The sequence below is a fragment of the Carya illinoinensis genome, chromosome 9, assembly GCF_018687715.1.
Source record: "Carya illinoinensis cultivar Pawnee chromosome 9, C.illinoinensisPawnee_v1, whole genome shotgun sequence".
NCBI classification, from domain to species: Eukaryota; Viridiplantae; Streptophyta; class Magnoliopsida; order Fagales; family Juglandaceae; genus Carya; species Carya illinoinensis.
Genome location: NC_056760.1, coordinates 16,175,239 through 16,181,238, shown reverse-complemented (window position 1 = coordinate 16,181,238; position 6,000 = coordinate 16,175,239).

Sequence of the window (6,000 nt, the reverse complement as noted above, 5' to 3'; positions counted from 1 at the left end):
TTGACACATCTTAGCACAACTTACCTAGTGAATCTTCCTCTCATTGCCCTTTTGAACCCACCAAAATCTTGACATTGTACTTTCCAACTCATTACACAAACTAGAAGGAAGAAGGAAACAACTCATTGTATATGTTGGAATCGAGAGAGCTACAACTTTTAATAAAATCTCCTTTCCCCCTGTGACAATAATTTTTCTTTCTAAGATTGAAGTTTTTGCCACACCTTTGATTTTATAGATTGAAAAGCTTGAGTCTTAGAACTCCCACTAACAAGTGGAAGCCCAAGATATTTCTCATATTGTTAAATCTCACAATTGCTCCACAAATTTTTTATCTCAAAGTTAGTATCCACACTCACATTTCCACTAAACACAATAGTAGTCTTTTCCTTGTTAATTTTCTGCCCAAAAATAGCTTCATACCTCGCCAACAAATCTTGTACTCTTTTATTCTCCTCAACCCACCATATCTCTAAAGAGAGATCAAACCCTCAATACAAAGAAGAAAAATATAAGGGGACAGAGGCTCCCTTTGTCTTAAACCCCTAGAATGTACTATAGGACCCTTGGCCTCCCCATTTATCAAAACTAAAAAGGACACAAACCTAACACAACACATGATCAAATCCATAAATTATGACGAAAACCCATCACCTCCATAATAGATTTTATGAACCCCCACTCAACTCTATCGTAGGCCTTACTCATATCCAACTTAATTTAAAGACATGAAACCCTTTCTTCCTTTCCTTTTTTGTTTGAGATAATGTACCAATTCATATGAAATTAGTACATTATCTAAAATAAGATGCCCGGGAACAAAAGCACTTTGACTCTCATTAATAACACTATATAAGAATGTTTTCAACCTATTAGAGAGAACATTTGCAATAAGTTTATAAACTACATTACACAAACTAATAGGCCTATGATAACTCACTTTCATGGGACACTTCTTTTTTGAGAATGAGTGTAATATGTTTATGGTTTAGAGAAGTAGGGAAAACATATGAATTCAAAGCATGAAGAACTATTGAGGTAATAGAGTTGCCAACCACATGCCAATATTTCTAAAAAAAATACCGGTGACATGCCATCAGGACTTGTGGCCTTCGTAGGATTCATTTGTTGTAGTGCTTCCTTCACTTCATCGCATGAAACTCCTTAATTAACTCCATATTCATCTGAGCATAAACTTTGCTAGCTAAAGATTCCAAAAATTCCAAGGAATCAGTTGGATTAGAACTTATGAATAGATCTTGAAAATAATTAAAAATGACTCTATCCCTTTCAGCCCCTTCCTGTCATTGATCATTGTCATCTTGAATCTTCACAATCTTTTTGATGTTTTAAACAAGTCACTTGTCCACCTAATTAGATGACGCCTAAAATATATCCAAATTGTGTGCTAGGTGGATACCTATCAAAAAAAATAATTGTGCTGGATGGATTTTCCCAATTGCAAGTGGAATAAATAGAATTTTATTCTTACATTTTTATTTGTTTCAATTGAAGTTCAGTAGTTTCATTACTAGGAGGACTTTGTCAACATTTCAGCTTTCATTGAGACTAGTTAGAAAGGCAATACCAAAAGTTTCATTTCTAATAGTGTAGATTATAACAATGGATTAGAGACCAATCAAACATGTCACCCTTGGGAGATGTTGCGACGTGCTAGTGGCAAATCGATAGTCATGGGTGAAATTGGTTTCAATGATTGGACAAACACTCATTTCCTGAGCTTAATATGATTCTTTTTATGCAATGGTTGCAACTGAAATTTGGTTATTTTAGCATGCAAAGACCAAGTTAAGGTTCGTGGGAAAAGGCAGAGGAAAGAAAATTATTGTAAACCTTGGTTATGATTAGAATTCCTTAGTTAATGTTTTGTAAACCTTAGTTATGATAAGAATTCCTTGAGCCATAGTTATGATCAAAATTACTTGAGCCAGAGTCAATGAAAGATCAAGCTAATGTATTATAAACCTTAGTTATGATCAGAATTCCTTGAGTCGTGGTTGTTTACAAATTAATTGGCCACCAAATTCATTCATTGACAAAACAAAAGACTTAGGAATTTAGCATGCAAAGACCAAGTTAAGGTTTGTGAGAAAAGGAATTTAGGTCAAGTTAAGGAGTTGCTTACAATAAAATATTCAAAAGTATAATTCAGGGTTCTCAAAAGTATAATTTAGGTCAGGTTAGAATTGCTATTGCAAATTTGCTGGAAGAGTACTTAATTACTTCAGGCAATCATTGCATTGCATACAATTTTCGACTAAAACCTTTGGATTTCTAGGGCTATTGAGAAAATTAATCTTAGAGGAGCTGATACAGAAACCTTAAGGTATAAATATACATTCTTATTTTGTATTTTGGGCTCATATGACTCTCGCAACTATTCATTCTACTTTGTCAATGTTTGACTATAGTTTCTTGCACTATTTTTATACTATCAATTTTAGCCTTTATGTGAGAAAATTGTTTTATTAGAGGTCTTTTTGAATGGTCATTTCCTTTTATGCCATCTCTGGGCATTGTCATGGTGCATGACAAATGCCAGATCTCTCTCTCTCTCTCTCTCTCTCTCTCTCTCTCTCTCTCTCTCTCTCTCTCTCTCTCTCTCTCTCTCTCTCTCTCTCTCTCTCTCTCTCTCTCTCTCTCTCTCTCTCTCTCTCTCTCTCTCTCTCTCTCTCTCTCGTGTATTTTTAAGAGACCATATAGGCCTAGCTTATTAATCTTACATACCAATTAACATTCCATTCTTACATTTCAGGTGTTGTAATTCCTTGTGAATGTCATCGTCAGTTGCTTCATCTTCTCTTGTTATTCGTATTTCGAGGAACAACCCAATGTGCACCTGTGAGAAGTCTGCTTCACTTAGAATATCAAATACACACAAAAAAATCTAGGGCGATCATTCTTTGAGTGTCCAAAGTACAATACAGAGGTAGAAACAATCTTCATTACTTTGACATGCATTTGGGCTTTTACAAAATTTTTATATTTTACATACCTATCATTTGTTTGTTTATAATTACGGGTTATTGGACTGCAACTATTTCAAAAGGGTAAATGGCAGTGAGGAAAGAGAAAAATAACTTATGAAAATAAAAATTGAATTGTTAAGGAAAGATGAAGAGTTTCAAAAAAGAAGGGAAGAGATTGTGAAGAGGGCGTTGGGAATTCAGCGTGAATGCACACTTCTTTGTATCTATTGGGTGTTGTCTATATTAATTTTGTTGTACTTGATACGATCACAGTAATAGACGTACTCTTTGTAATGGACATAGTGTTTGTACTGGATGTAGTCTCTGTTTATCATATTAACATGTAATGGACATAGTCTTTGTAATGGAATCTATTTGTTGTTGGGAACATACCAGTTTCTTTTACTCATTTGACAAGCAACAAAAATCTCATGCACTAACAAGGATTGTTCCAAAATATAGCTTTTTACATTAATCCAAATGTTGAAAGTGGCTCAACCACTGAAGTATATACATTGAACACAATACAACAAGTCTGGAACTCAAATTACATAAGTTATATTCATGTGTACACAAAATAATATAACAACCACTTTACAAAAGACTTCACAAAAATGAGAACATAATATGACAACCACTTTACAAAAATGTCAGCTTCACTACTTCTAGCTACTCATCAACTAGATTTTTTCCAATTACATTGAGTTTCAATCATTGAAACATCAAACTGGGGGCCAAGCAAGCTATCCAGCTAGGTTCCACCTACCCCAAGTTGCATAAGTGAATGTAATATAAAGAGTTAAATATGAACGTAATATAACAAAATCAATCACTTTAGAGAAAGTGATGGAATAAACCAAGATTAACTACACATTTTTAGTCTTAATCACTGCAACACCAAACTGGGTTCCACTGGACTCCAACACTTCGACAATGTTTTGGGATGGCTAAAAATAGATTAAGAAAAATTAGATCAAAGTAACCCATAGAGCAAAAATTTAAAATCATATAATTTGACAAAATATAATACATTGAACATAATTTAAATGCAGTACTGTAACCTGAAGGAGAGCACTCTCTTCATTTCCAACAACTATTTGGCCAAAAAAATTCCTGCAAGTGTCAACAATTTCGCTATCTCTTCCTATCAGCTACAACATGGGGGAAACACCATATTACATCTAACAAACAATTACATAAGATAAATGGCTAACACATGAACTGCAAAGTAACACTAAGTTTACCTGTTTACGTTTTTCCTTCTAAGTAGCTTTCTTCATAGTGGGTTTGTGCACTCTCTCAATTGTTGATTTTTTCTAGAGAGATGGTGGCCTACCTTTGCCTCTCAATAAATGGGGGCTGAGTACCTTCTTCAAACTTCCAACTATATTTGTATCGATAGCTGTAACTGCAACGTTGGAGGCGGTTTGTTGCGACAGCCTGTTGGTAGACCACGTTCATTGCAATTAAATTGGCACTCATATCCTCAGCATGGTCATCACATGAAGCACCATTTGTTGCCACGTCGTAACACATCTTGATTACTAGGGGTGAAAACCGACCATTCGGTTTCAATTTTGGACCAAAACTGAAATCGAAATGAGAGGTGAAAATCATGTAAATCTCGACCAAAACTGGCCGTTGAAAGGGGAGAAAACCATCTACGTCGGTCTCGGCATCACTCCAGTCGGTTTGTCGGCGTCTTCGGTGGCGATTAAGGCTATTTTCAGGCGATGACGACGCAGTGACTGGGTGAGAGACAGAGAGAGAGAGAGAGACGATGTCGAGAGGTTCAATTTGAGAGAGAGAGAGAGAGAGAGAGAGAGAGAGAGAGAGAGAGAGAGGGGGCGGTGTAGAAATGATTCAGATGAAAACTGAGGAACTAATAAGAAGAATCGAGGAAGAAGTGTGCATGGCAACGTGAGTTTAAATCCTAGAGTGAAACGACAAGCCAAATTGCGCCATTTCATTTAGTTTTCTTTTTTAACTTCAGATGTTAAACAACGCTGTTTCACTTATTTAAATGAAACGGCGTTGTTTAAGTAAGGTATAAATCAAATATATATAACTTATTACGTCAATCGATTCAGCGATTTGAACCAAGGTCAAACCGCTGCCGAACTGACGTAGGTCGGTTTTGAAGAAATTATACCATACGCCGACAGGTTCTCCAGCGGTTCCGGTCGGTTCCTGACGCAGCCAATTGGTTCCAGTCGATGGCAGCCGGTGGCGTCAGTTTCTGTACACCCCTATTGATTATGCGTGCATATCTGCTCACTTCTAGCCTTGCATCAGCTACGTCATAATTACTTTTCATAACAATACATTTCCTTTTTTATATTCTTCCTCCATTGATCCAATATGTACTTCTCTGGCACAGAACGGACACAGTTAGTTTTGAAAACGGCTAATAAATGTGTACACAAGATCCCTCGCATCTCAAACAATCTGCATGAACACTTGGCCTTGCACGCAGTCTCTTTAAATGACACACGATGGGTAACTGACTTGATGAAACCATCAACACGAACTTCGTCTTCTACATGATATATTGCAATTACATCATCCATTTGGTGAAAAGTTTGCAGAAAACCAAGCGTCCCCATTATCTCTTGCTGAACTTCTCTAAATTTAGAGTTCATGTACAACTCCTGAAATACCTTCTCAAGTGGATTGACTGACACCACGGGTATTGTGACATTAAATGAGTGAAAGTCTGCCCCATTTTCATTCTCAATCTTCTTCCTTAACACATTATCATACTGATTGATGAACTCTTTTAAATTTTTTCTAGTATGGACATACCCGTCAAAGAAAACATTCATGCTGTCTTTTCGTTGGGTTGTATTCATTTCAGCCCAGAACATATCTTTTAAGAATACTGGTGCCTAATACATACGCTCCATGTATAAACTCTGCAACCAAGCATTCTCTTGAAAGTTGTAAGTCGTAATTAACACTTTCCAACATTTTTCAAATTTGTCAATTGTTTGAGAATTATACACATACT